We start from the raw sequence: 14,405 nt of genomic DNA on the forward strand, positions 1-14,405 counted from the left end.
CGATGACTTGAGAACCCTCATACTGGATTTTCTCCAGGGTTTGTTGGTCTATTTCGATAGCGGTTTGGTTGTAAAAGTCGGACACTTCAATGGCTCCTTCGTATTCGTCAGGATGCAGGTGATAGAGTGATACCTCATGAATACGGAGCAGGGCGTTTTCAGGTACCGTGACCCACAAAGTTTTTCATGGAAGTTCAGTACGAGTTGATGTGTCATGACGGTCGTACACTAGTAGGGCTGATTTTTCGGGGGTGTTGACTAACCAGCATTGTCCTACTATCTCTACCTGAGTGTCCGTGACTTGGCGGAACGGCGTGATGGTCATTGGACAGCGATTTTTCCCAGTAAGTGTTTTGAGACCGCAGATGCCGGCAGTGTCATCTCGAATGAACGGTTTGCTGGGACACAAATAATGGATGTCTTTTGTGACAGTGCACATTTTGAGATTCGGCACCAAGTATAGCTCAGGATTAAAACAAATCAATTTTATTTATATAGCGCCAAATCACAACAAACAGTCGCCCCAAGGCGCATTATATTGTAAGGCAAAAGCCATACAATAATTACAGAAAAACCCCAACAGTCAAAACGACCCCCTATGAGCAAGCACTTGGCAACAGTGGAAAGGAAAACTCCCTTTTAACAGGAAGAAACCTCCAGCAGAACCAGGCTCAGGGAATGGCAGTCTTCTGCTGGGACTGAGGGAGAGAGCCTGCAGTCTGAGAGCTAGGCGCTCTATTGGGGTGATATGGTACTATGAGGTCCCTAAGATAAGATGGGACCTGATTATTCAAAACCTTATAAGTAAAAAGAAGAATTTTAAATTCTATTCTGGAATTAACAGGAAGCCAATGAAGAGAGGCCAATATGGGTGAGATATGCTCTCTCCTTCTAGTCCATGTCAGTACTCTAGCTGCAGCATTTTGAATTAACTGAAGGCTTTTCAGGGAACTTTTAGGACAACCTGATAATAATGAATTACAATAGTCCAGCCTAGAGGAAATAAATGCATGAATTAGTTTTTCAGCATCACTCTGAGACAAGACCTTTCTAATTTTAGAGATATTGCGCAAATGCAAAAAAGCAGTCCTACATATTTGCTTAATATGTGCATTGAAGGACATATCCTGATCAAAAATGACTCCAAGATTTCTCACAGTATTACTAGAGGTCAGGGTAATGCCATCCAGAGTAAGGATCTGGTTAGACACCATGTTTCTAAGATTTGTGGGGCCAAGTACAATAACTTCAGTTTTATCTGAGTTTAAAAGCAGGAAATTAGAGGTCATCCATGTCTTTATGTCTGTAAGACATTCCTGCAGTTTAACTAATTGGTGTGTGTCCTTTGGCTTCATGGATAGATAAAGCTGGGTATCATCTGCGTAACAATGAAAATTTAAGCAATGCTTCCTAATAATACTACCTAAGGGAAGCATGTATAAAGTGAATAAAATCAGTCCTAGCACAGAACCTTGTGGAACTCCATAATTAACCTTAGTCTGTGATGAAGATTCCCCATTTACATGAACAAATTGTAATCTATTAGATAAATATGATTCAAACCACAGCGCAGTGCCTTTAATACCTATGGCATGCTCTAATCTCTGTAATAAAATTTTATTGTCAACAGTATCAAAAGCTGCACTGAGGTCTAACAGAACAAGCACAGAGATGAGTCCACTGTCTGAGGCCATAAGAAGATCATTTGTAACCTTCACTAATGCTGTTTCTGTATTATGATGAATTCTAAAACCTGACTGAAACTCTTCAAATAGACCATTCCTCTGCAGATGATCAGTTAGCTGTTTTACAACTACCCTTTCAAGAATTTTTGAGAGAAAAGGAAGGTTGGAGATTGGCCTATAATTAGCTAAAATAGCTGGGTCAAGTGATGGCTTTTTAAGTAATGGTTTAATTACTGCCACCTTAAAAGCCTGTGGTACATAGCCAACTAATAAAGATAGATTGATCATATTTAAGATCGAAGCATTAATTAATGGTAGGGCTTCCTTGAGCAGCCTGGTAGGAATGGGGTCTAATAGACATGTTGATGGTTTGGAGGAAGTAACTAATGAAAATAACTCATACAGAACAATCGGAGAGAAAGAGTCTAACCAAATTGTTGTGTGGGCCGCTGAAGAGGAGGTACTGCTGGCCCACCACCACCAGAGGGCGCCCTGCCTGGAGTGCGGGCTCCAGGCACCAGAGGGCGCTGCAGCCTTATGGGAGTAGCCTGGGTGACAGCTGTCACCCATCACCAGACACAGCTGTTCCACTCAGCACAGAGGTATATCAGGAGGACGGCGTCTCCACCTCAGTGCCGAGATATCGCCTAAGACTGAGGTAATATTCTCTGCATTTATATTCTGAACAACCAGCTAAACTTGTTAAACCTTTTCAGGACTGTTGACTACTGATAGCTTCATTGCTTGGATAAGTACTCACCTTCCTGCTGTACTTTGACAAGAGGTGGAGGCGGCTTCTCCCCTCTCCGTTACTGGGTGCAGTCGCATCCACACCTGTGTGTTGTTGCTCTCTCCCGCCAGCAGTACCGGATCCGACGAGCGGAGGCAGTGGCCACCTGGGAATTCGGGACTTGGCGGTTCCAGTATTTCTAGGGTTCGGTGGCAGAGGAGATCTGGGTGGTTCCGGTTCGACTGAGACGGACGTCTCCTACCTTCGAGCCTGCCCACACGACACCAGCGGATTCGACCCCAAATTGTGATTGTTGTATTTATTGTGCTCGTTTCACAATAGTAAACCTTGTTATTTACCTTCTCCATTGTCCGTTCATTGCGCCCCCTGTTGTGGGTCCGTGTTCCTACACTTTCACAACAGGATATCTCGGCCAGCGTCATGGACCCCGAGGGGCGTCAACCGGCTGTTGAACGGCCAATGGAAGACCAAGGCGCGGCGGAGGCTTCGGGAGGGGTAATCGGTGAGTTGCAGCGGATCCTCACCGCTTTCACCTCTCAGATCGATTTAATGACCGAGCAGCACATTCTCCTAAACCGCAGGGTGGAGGCTCTCGCCGCACAAGTGGAGGCGCGCCCTTCGGGCGCCGCTGCGGCTCTCCCTCCCGAGGACCCTGCGCGCGAAAGTGACGTTCCACTGGTCGTTCAACGGTCCCTTCCTCCGTCCCCAGAAGCATACATAAGCCCTCCAGAGCCGTACGGAGGCTGTGTGGAGACGTGCGCAGACTTTCTGATGCAGTGTTCGCTCGTCTTCGCACAGCGTCCCGTGATGTACGCGACTGATGCTAGCAAAGTAGCTTATGTGATAAATCTGCTTCGCGGGGAGGCACGCGCTTGGGCTACAGCGCTCTGGGAGCAGAACTCACGGCTCCTTCATACATACGATGGGTTTGTACGGGAGCTCAGAACGGTGTTCGATCATCCCAACAGAGGAGAGTCCGCTTCAACCGCACTACTGTCAATAAGACAGGGGCGTCGGAGCGCAGCTGCCTATGCAGTCGCCTTCCGCATCGCGGCGGCGAGATCCGGCTGGAATAGCACTGCCCTCCGCGCTGCCTTTGTAAACGGACTGTCACTGGTCCTAAAAGAGCACCTGGTGGCTAAGGACGAACCGCGGGATTTAGATGGGCTCATCGATCTAGTCATACGACTCGACAACCGGTTAGAAGAACGCCGTCGGGAACGAGGCGAAGGGCGTGGCCAGGCACGCGTCGTCCCTCTCCCTTCCGGGTCCGATCGAGCTCCGCCCTCCCCACGCTCCTCTGTTCCTGCGCTCCGTGCGCCTATGGCTCCCCCTGCTGACGAAGCTATGGACACGAGCAGGGCAACATTTAGGGCACCTGGAGCACAAAGGAGGCGGGCCCACGGAGCTTGTTATGTTTGTGGCTCGAGTGAGCATCTCGCAAACGACTGCCCCGAGCGGTTAAACTCCAACGCCCGCCCCTAGAGACTGGGCCAGGGGTGGGCCAAAATATTCACGTGGGACACACCCACATTTCTACACGACTCCCAGTCACGATCCTGTTTGAGGATTCAACCCTGAAGGCCCCAGCACTGATGGACACGGGCTCTGAGGGGAATCTGCTTGACAGTAGATGGGCCAGGGAGATAGGGCTCCCTCTGGTGGCTCTTACCTCGCCTGTGCAGGTTCGGGCGCTAGATGGCTCCCTACTCCCACCAATCACACATAAGACACCTCCAGTAACTCTGGTGGTGTCAGGTAACCACCGGGAGGTGATCGAGTTCTTTGTGACTCAGGCCACCTCCCGTGTGGTTTTGGGGTTTCCATGGATGCTAAAGCACAATCCCCGGATCGATTGGCCGTCCGGGGTAGTGGTTCAGTGGAGCGAAACCTGCCATCGGGAGTGTCTAGGTTCCTCGGTTCCTCCCGGCTCCCAAGCTAAGGAGGAGGTCCGAGTCCCGCCCAATCTGAAGGCGGTGCCGGCGGAGTACCATGACCTCGCTGACGTGTTCAGCAAGGATCTGGCTCTCACGCTTCCTCCCCACCGCCCGTATGATTGTGCCATTGATTTGGTTCCAGGCAGTGAGTTTCCGTCCAGTAGGCTGTACAACCTCTCACGGCCGGAGCGTGAATCAATGGAGACCTACATCCGGGACTCATTAGCTGCCGGGTTGATCCGGAATTCCACCTCTCCGATGGGTGCTGGTTTCTTTTTTGTGGGTAAAAAGGATGGCGGGCTTCGTCCATGCATTGATTATAGGGGGTTGAACGAAATCACGGTTCGCAATCGATACCCGTTGCCCCTGTTGGATTCGGTGTTCACCCCCTTGCATGGAGCCAATATCTTCACCAAACTTGATCTTAGGAATGCGTATCATTTGGTTCGGATCCGGAAGGGAGACGAATGGAAGACGGCATTTAACACCCCGTTGGGCCATTTTGAGTACCTGGTCATGCCGTTCGGTCTCACTAATGCTCCCGCGACCTTCCAAGCGTTGGTAAACGATGTCCTGCGGGACTTCCTGCACCGGTTCGTCTTCGTGTATCTGGACGATATACTCATCTTTTCCCCGGATCCTGAGACTCATGTCCGGCATGTCCGTCAGGTTCTGCAGCGGTTGTTGGAGAACCGCCTGTTTGTGAAGGGCGAGAAGTGTGAATTCCACCGCACTTCTTTGTCCTTCCTGGGGTTTATAATCTCCTCTAACTCCGTCGCCCCTGATCCGGCCAAGGTTGCGGCGGTGAGAGATTGGCCCCAACCTACAAGCCGTAGGAAGCTGCAACAGTTCCTCGGTTTTGCTAATTTCTACAGGAGGTTCATTAAGGGCTATAGTCAGGTAGTTAGCCCCCTGACAGCCCCGACCTCACCAAAAGTCCCCTTCACCTGGTCGGATCGGTGCGAAGCCGCGTTCAAGGAGTTGAAACGGCGCTTCTCGTCTGCACCAGTTCTGGTGCAGCCCGATCCTAGCCGCCAGTTAGTGGTTGAAGTGGATGCCTCGGACTCAGGGATAGGAGCGGTGCTCTCCCAGAGCGGGAAGACCGATAAGGTCCTTCACCCGTGTGCCTATTTTTCTCGCAGGTTGACCCCCGCTGAACGGAATTATGACGTCGGCAATCGGGAACTCCTTGCTGTGAAAGAGGCCCTCGAAGAGTGGAGACATCTGTTGGAGGGAACAGCCGTGCCATTCACGGTTTTCACTGACCATCGGAACCTGGAGTATATCAGGACCGCCAAGCGGCTGAACCCCAGGCAAGCCCGCTGGTCACTGTTCTTTGGCCGTTTTGACTTCCGGATTACCTACCGTCCCGGGACCAAGAATCAGAGGTCGGATGCATTGTCCCGGGTGCACGAAGACGAAGTCAAAACGGAACCGTCGGATCCCCCGGATCCCATCATCCCGGAGTCCGCTATCGTGGCCGCCCTCACCTGGGACGTGGAGAAGACCGTCCGGGAGGCCCTGACCCGTGTCCCGGACCCCGGAAACGGACCAAAGAACAGACTATACGTCCCACCAGAGGCTAGGGCTGCAGTCCTGGACTTCTGTCACGGTTCTAAGCTCTCCTGTCACCCAGGGGTGCGAAGGACCGTGACAGTCGTCCGGCAACGCTTCTGGTGGGCATCCCTGGAGGCCGACGTCCGGGAGTACGTCCAGGCCTGTACCACCTGCGCCAGGGGCAAGGCCGACCACAGAAAGACCTCAGGGCAGCTACAGCCACTGCCCGTGCCTCATCGCCCCTGGTCCCACATCGGTCTGGACTTCGTCACGGGTCTCCCGCCGTCCCAGGGAAACACCGTCGTCTTCACGATAGTGGACCGTTTCTCCAAGGCGGCCCACTTCGTGGCCCTCCCGAAGCTCCCAACGGCCCAGGAGACAGCGGACCTCCTGGTCCACCACGTCGTCCGTCTGCATGGCATACCATCAGACATCGTCTCCGATCGCGGCCCCCAGTTCACCTCACACGTCTGGAGGAGCTTCTGCCGGGAACTGGGGGCCACGGTCAGCCTCTCGTCTGGGTACCACCCCCAGACCAACGGGCAGGCAGAGCGGGCGAATCAGGAACTGGAGCAGACACTTCGCTGTGTGACAGCCGCGCACCCGACGGCCTGGAGTACCCACCTGGCCTGGATCGAGTACGCCCACAACAGCCAAGTGTCATCAGCCACCGGCCTCTCCCCGTTTGAGGTGTGCTTGGGGTATCAGCCCCCCTTGTTTCCGGTGGTTGAGGGAGAGGTCGGTGTGCCCTCGGTCCAGGCCCACCTACGGAAGTGCCGTCGGGTGTGGCGTGCCGCCCGCTCTGCCTTGTTGCAGGCCCGGACGAGGGCGAAGAAACATGCAGACCGGCGGCGAGCCCCGGCCCCCAAGTATCGTCCTAGGCAGGAGGTCTGGTTGTCCACCAAGGACATTCCTCTACAGGTTGACTCACCGAAACTCCAAGAACGGTACATCGGACCGTATAAGATCCTCAAGGTCATCAACCCCGCCGCAGTGAGGCTCCAGCTTCCGGCCTCACTGCGGATCCATCCAGTTTTTCATGTTTCCCGGATCAAGCCCTTTCACACCTCACCCCTCTGCACCCCGGGTCCGGCGCCGCCTCCTGCCCGGATCATCGACGGAGCACTGGCTTGGACTGTCCGCCGGCTCCTTGATGTCCGTCGGATGGGCCGGGGTTTTCAGTATCTGGTGGACTGGGAGGGGTACGGACCCGAGGAGCGCTCCTGGGTGAAGAAGGGTTTCATCCTGGACCCGGCCCTCCTGGCCGACTTCTACCGTCGCCATCCGGACAAGCCCGGTCGTGCGCCAGGAGGCGCCCGTTGAGGGGGGGGTCCTGTTGTGTGGGCCGCTGAAGAGGAGGTACTGCTGGCCCACCACCACCAGAGGGCGCCCTGCCTGGAGTGCGGGCTCCAGGCACCAGAGGGCGCTGCAGCCTTATGGGAGTAGCCTGGGTGACAGCTGTCACCCATCACCAGACACAGCTGTTCCACTCAGCACAGAGGTATATCAGGAGGACGGCGTCTCCACCTCAGTGCCGAGATATCGCCTAAGACTGAGGTAATATTCTCTGCATTTATATTCTGAACAACCAGCTAAACTTGTTAAACCTTTTCAGGACTGTTGACTACTGATAGCTTCATTGCTTGGATAAGTACTCACCTTCCTGCTGTACTTTGACAAGAGGTGGAGGCGGCTTCTCCCCTCTCCGTTACTGGGTGCGGTCGCATCCACACCTGTGTGTTGTTGCTCTCTCCCGCCAGCAGTACCGGATCCGACGAGCGGAGGCAGTGGCCACCTGGGAATTCGGGACTTGGCGGTTCCAGTATTTCTAGGGTTCGGTGGCAGAGGAGATCTGGGTGGTTCCGGTTCGACTGAGACGGACGTCTCCTACCTTCGAGCCTGCCCACACGACACCAGCGGATTCGACCCCAAATTGTGATTGTTGTATTTATTGTGCTCGTTTCACAATAGTAAACCTTGTTATTTACCTTCTCCATTGTCCGTTCATTGCGCCCCCTGTTGTGGGTCCGTGTTCCTACACTTTCACAACACAAATACCAGCATTACTGAAAGCAGCCGAACATAAAGATATGTCTTTGTGATGGTTATGAATAATTTTTTCTCTAATAGTTAAAGTTTTATTTGCAAAGAAAGTCATGAAGTCATTACTAGTTAAAGTTAAAGGAATACTCGGTTCAATAGAGCTCTGACTCTTTGTCAGCCTGGCTACAGTGCTGAAAAGAAACCTGGGGTTGTTCTTATTTTCTTCAGTTAGTGATAAATAGTAAGATGTCCTAGCTTTACGGAGGGCTTTTTTTATAGAGCAACAGACTCTTTTTCCAGGCTAAGTGAAGATCTTCTAAATTAGTGAGACGCCATTTCCTCTCCAGCTTACGGGTTATCTGCTTTATGCTGCGAGTTTGTGGGTTAAACCACGGAGTCAGGCACTTCTGATTTAAGGCTCTCTTTTTCAGAGGAGCTACAGCATCCAAAGTTGTGCTCAATGAGGATGTAAAGCTATTGACGAGATAATCTATCTCACTCACAGAGTTTAGGTAGCTACTCTGCACTGTGTTGGTATATGGCATTGAAGAACATAACAAAGAAGGAATCAATGAAACCTATTCCCCACTGCTGGGTAGTCCATTAAAGTAAATGTAAATGTTATTAAGAAATGATCAGACAAAAAGGGGTTTTCAGGGAATACTGTTAAGTCTTCAGTTTCCATACCATAAGTCAGAACAAAATCTAAAGTATGTTTAAAGTGGTGGGTGGACTCATTTACATTTTGAGCAAAGCCAACTGAGTCTAATAATAGATTAAATGCAGTGTTGAGGCTGTCATTCTCAGCATCTATGTGGATGTTAAAATCACCTATTATAATTATCTTATCTGAGCTAAGCACTAAGTCAGACAAATGGTCTGAAAAATCACAGAGAAACTCACAGTAACGACCAGGTGGACGATAGATAACAAATAAAACTGGTTTTTGAGACTTCCAATTTGGATGGACAAGACTAAGAGTCAAGCTTTCAAATGAATTAAAGCTCTGTCTGGGTCTATGATTAATTAATAAGCTGGAATGGAAGATTGCTGCTAATCCTCCGCCTCGGCCCGTGCTACGAGCATTCTGACAGTTAGTGTGACTCGGGGGTGTTGACTCATTTAAACTAACATATTCATCCTGCTGTAACCAGGTTTCTGTAAGGCAGAATAAATCAATATGTTGATCAATTATTATATCATTTACTAACAGGGACTTATTATTAGGGAATTTTTATGCTTAAATAGATTTTTGCTGGTTATTGGTGGTCTGGGAGCAGGCACCATCTCTACGGGGATGGGGTAATGAGGGGATGGCAGGGGGAGAGAAGCTGCAGAGAGGTGTATAAGACTACAACTCTGCTTCCTGGTCCCAACCCTGGATAGTCACGGTTTGGAGGGTTTAATAAAATTGGTCAGATTTCTAGAGATGAGAGCTGCTCCATCCAAAGTGGGATGGATGCCGTCTCTCCTGACAAGACCAGGTTTTCCCCAGAAGCTTTGCCAATTATCTATGAAGCCCACCTCATTTTTTGGACACCACTCAGACAGACTGCAATTCAAGGAGAACATGCGGCTAAACATGTCACTCCCGGTCCGATTGGGGAGGGGCCCAGAGAAAACTACAGAGTCCGACATTGTTTTTGCAACACCGATTCAATATTAATTTTAGTGACCTCCGATTGGCGTAACCGAGTGTCATTACTGCCGACGTGAATTACAATCTTACCAAATTTACACTTAGCCTTAGCCATCAGTTTCAAATTTCCTTCAATGTCGCCTGCTCTGGCCCCCGGAAGATAGTTGACTATGGTTGCTGGTGTCGCTAACGTCACATTTCTCAAAACAGAGTCGCCAATAACCAGAGTTTGTTCCTCGGCCGGTGTGTCACCGAGTGGGGAAAAACGGTTAGAAATGTGAACGGGTTGGTGGTGTACAGGGGGCTTCTGTTTAGGACTACGCTTCTTCCTCACAGTCACTCAGCCGCCCTGCTTTCCCGGCTGCTCGGGATCTGCTGGGGGACAGCTAACGGCGGCTAAGCTACCTTGGTCCACACCGACTACAGGGGCCTGGCTAGCTGTAGGATTTTCCACGGTGCGGAGCCGAGTCTCCAATTCGCCCAGCCTGGCCTCCAAAGCTACTAACAAGCTACACTTATTACAAGTATCGTTACTGCTAAAGGAGGCCGAGGAATAACTAAACATTTCACACCCAGCGCAGAAAAGTGCGGGAGAGACAGGAGAAGCCGCCATGCTAAACTGGCTAAGAGCTAATAGCTGCACTAAGCTAGCGGATTCCTAAAAACACACAAAGTGAATAATGTGAAAATAATTTAGGGGTGCTTCAGCAGAGAGAGGGTGCTTTTGTTAAGGCACGTGAAGATTACACTGTGAAATAAATCGTTATCTAGTTAACTAGATCAATCTAACTACGCAGATTAAACAGCTAACAGATACAGCAAAACACCGCTGTGCTCCGGAACAGGAAGTGATACAATACCGCAGTGAGAGCCAACGACCAGTGCAGTCTCCTGAATTCTCCTGAATACCTGAAAGGAAATGATTAGCGTCATTGTAAGCCACTACGGGTGGTGTGTGGATCTTAAGGTGATTGTCTCCTTGCCAGAGACCTACGTTCACGACACTTTTGAGCCTGTAGATGTTTTCAGTAGTGACGATCGGCAAGTTAATTAGAAACGCAATTTCCAGATCCTCTGGGTCTACATAGATTGGGATTGAGCTTCCCAATGCGTACGCGAGGTGAGCTTGTAGCAGCGTGACTAGGCTATGGGTTGCAGACTTGAGAAGTTGGTGGACCAGGGTTAAAGGGACAACGTAGGGTGGAATCCTACTGATGGCGAGGCTGTCAATGGAAGATCCGACGTCCCTGGTCATGTCTGCCATGAGCATATTCAGCATCTGTGTGTGTGCATAGTCTTCCTGCAACACTGATGTTAGTTGGTCAGTTACGCCCACTGTCTTTTTGAGCACGTTGGTATGGGTGTTAAGGATTACCACGGTGTCTTGTATGATTTGTCCAATGGTCTCAAGACCTTCTCTCTGTACGTTAAGCTGAGCCTGTATTTCAGGGATTACCTCTTGGAGCTCGCTAATGTGTCTCTTTACCGTTAATAGTGTGATGGTGTTAACTGCTGATAAGCCAGAACTGAAGAGGGATCCTACAGCTGAGGCTGCCATTAGCAGACCTCCAATGAACCTCTTCTCTCTTTTGTTGAGTCCACTCAGTTCTGCCTGCGTTACCGTGAACTTCTCCTTCTGGCGTAGCATGTGGACTATGTCTGCCTCAGCATGCTTCAGGACAGACTTGGTCCACCGGCTACCTGCCTAGGAGACCAGGTTCACTGTACTGCTGGCGAAATTGGCACAGTACACTCTGTGGGGTCGAGCTTGACGAACACCCTCTGTGTGCGCAGGCCATAGTTTGTTATCAATAAGCCGGGCTGGTCCTTCAGAACGATGCCCGATTCTGGTCCGAATTCAACCACGTCTGGGGAGCTGTTGGCGATGGTTGCACTGAGGAGCAGCAGGGTCACAAGCCAGGTCATCCTGGCAAACACAACAAACATGGTTAGAAATTTGTCTTAAAATGGTTAGAGATTTTCTTTTGCGTTTCTGGCTTATAGCACAGAGTTTAAGCTATCTGACTGATTCTTAATTAGAGTGTTAGGCTGTCGCCTCTTTTTCTTTTTGATGTTAAGGACGGAATTCACATGGTGGTTCACCCCTGCTACGGTGGTGCTGGTGAAATCACCTGAGTTGTTTGTCCTGTTGGAAGTTAAAATTATTTTCTTAATTTGTCTCAATCGGTGTGATTCGATTGTTTGGGACACGGCAGGTGTCGATATTCCTTCTTTGCGTCCTCTCGACCTAATGAGTGGTTTTAAGTTCTATCGGCGACTGTGACGTCCCCGGCGAGTCCCATGGGGTTTTTGTGAGGCTTAATTTGGCTGCGGTGTACCCACTTGAAAACTGGTTCTCTTTGACCCTTGCTGACCTTGATTTGGTATACGACGGCGGAGAGTTTGTCAGTCACCAAATACGGTCCAGTCCAACGGGGTAGCAACTTGCGAGTTAACCTGGTTGTTTTCTGGCTGGGTTGCCCGAATGAATAGTACCAAACCTTGTCCCCCACTTGTATCTCATGGGGGAACGCTTTCTGGTTATAGTAGGCTTTTCGACCTTCTGCGCTTTTGTTCAAGTGTTTTTGAGCAAAGTTGAAGGTGGCTTTCAGATGTTCAGTCAGGTCAGTCATGTATCGTTGAGCCGTGTACGCTGTCGCAATGTTTGCCTCACCTGGCTGGTACAGCAAGTGGAGGGGGGCGTCATTTGACGGCCTGTCATCATTTGAAACATGGAGAACCCCGTTGATTTGTGAGGGGTCGCCCGGATGGCCATGAGGACCAGGGGAAGTTTCACATCCCAGTCGCTGTGGTTGTCTGCCACATATTTGCGCAGGATGGTCACCACAGTTTGGTTGGCCCTTTCCACCTGTCCTGACGACTGAGGGTGGTGGCTGATGTGGAAGTTCGCCTTCACCTCCAGCACTTGCCAGAGTTGTTGCATGACTTCACTGGTGAAGTGGGTGCCTCTATCCGAGTTTATGCTGATAGGTAGTCCAAATCTTGAAAAGACGTGATTCATCAACAAATAGGCTGTCATCAAGGCTGTATTGTTCGGAGCCGGTAGACATTCCAGCCATTTGGTGAAGTCACGTGACAGTGAGGAAATATTTGTTTCCTCTTGCAGACTTCGTGAGGGGTCCTACTCAGTCGATTTGTAGATCTGACCAAGGGAAGGAAATGCCTCTTTTTTGTAAGGGAGCTCTGTGAATCGGGTTCACAGGTTGGAATTGGCAACAGACCAAGCAGCCTTTGATGTAATCGCTTACATCCTTCTGCATTTTTGGCCAATATGCAACCTGTCGTATCTCATTGTATGTTGCTTTCGTTCCTCTGTGACCTGCACATGCTGAATCGTGTCCGTGCATCAGCATCACCCCCCGGTGGTTACGAGGAACCACTAACGCAGGTGAAGAGAGATTCTTGGAAGCATAGAATAAGATGCCATGGAGCAGTTGTAGGTAATGCACACGGCGTGCCATCCAGAGCGCCTTGCTTGGCTAGTGTGTCAGCCAAGTCATTAAATTCTTTGTCTTGGCCTGGTGTGCGGGAGTGACCTCTGACCTTTTTCCAGTATATCTGGAGGTCGTGCGTAGTTATGAGGTGACCACAAGCCGCAAACAGTTCTTTGTGTTTGACCGATTTCTTGTTGGAGGTCATGAAACCATTGCGTTTCCAGCAGGGTAGATGGCACAAAAAGCTAAGCGTGCATAGTTCAAATCTGTGCATAGCACAAATGTTTTGACATTTTGTGCCACAGCTAACTGGCATGTTATGAGTATGCCTGCAATTTCGGCATACTGAGAGGACTCTGGTCCCAGTTGGAATTTTTGTGGCTTATGTGGTGTGTTGTCAATCCACGCGACCCCCACTCCTGCCCGGGCAACTGTTTCATGGTGAAATGAGCAGCCGTCCACGTACACAGTGATCATGCCTTGGCAGGCATTTTGGTCGAAGTAATGATGATTAGGGGAGTCGGGTGGTGACACGTCTTTGTTTAACGGGTTTGCAGCCAGTGTGTCTTCGGTGCAGCGCTGGGATGCAGCTAACCCTGTGCCTAGGGGAGTTTTGCGGTCTTGTGCGTACCGCACCTCCATGTCAAAGCTTTGCAGTGCCATCAACCACGAGGCAACTCGTGAGTTTGTTACTTCACCTTCTCGCAGTCTTTGACTGTTAAGGAATGTCACTGGTTGATGATTGGTTTCTACAATGACTTTTTGTCCGCCCAGATAGTTGGCGAAATGTTTCACAGCCCAGACTATATTGCTAGTAGGGCTTTTTCGCAGTCACTGAATTTAAGTTCTGGTGGTTGTAGCGTTTTGCTTGCGTATGTGACCATTTGCCTGTCTTTGTCATACACCTGGTACAGTCCCGTGCTTAGGCATTGATTGGAGAATCCCACCTCTAGGTGGAATTCTTTGCTACAATCAGGGTATGCTAGGCATGGCGCTGAGCAGAGTTTGTCTTTCAGAGCCTGCATGGCCTGTTCTTGGGGTTCACTCCATAGGAACGGCGTATCATTTTTGAGCAGGTCTGTCAGTGGTTTTGCCAAATCTGCATAGTTTTCAATGAATTGGCGGGAGTAGTTGCACACTCCCAGAAAGCTGTGCAGTTCTTTTAGGTTCGTAGGCATTTTGATGTTGGTGATGCTTTGGACTCGTCCAACTTGTGGTTGCACTCCGTCTAGTCCGACAAGGAGGCCCACATAGTTGACCTTGGTCCGACACCATTGACACTTTGAAAGTGAGATTTTTGCACCAGCATGCGTGAGTTGGCTCAGGATGTGGTCTATC

Source organism: Thalassophryne amazonica, chromosome 15, assembly GCF_902500255.1.
Source record: "Thalassophryne amazonica chromosome 15, fThaAma1.1, whole genome shotgun sequence".
NCBI lineage: Eukaryota > Metazoa > Chordata > Actinopteri > Batrachoidiformes > Batrachoididae > Thalassophryne > Thalassophryne amazonica.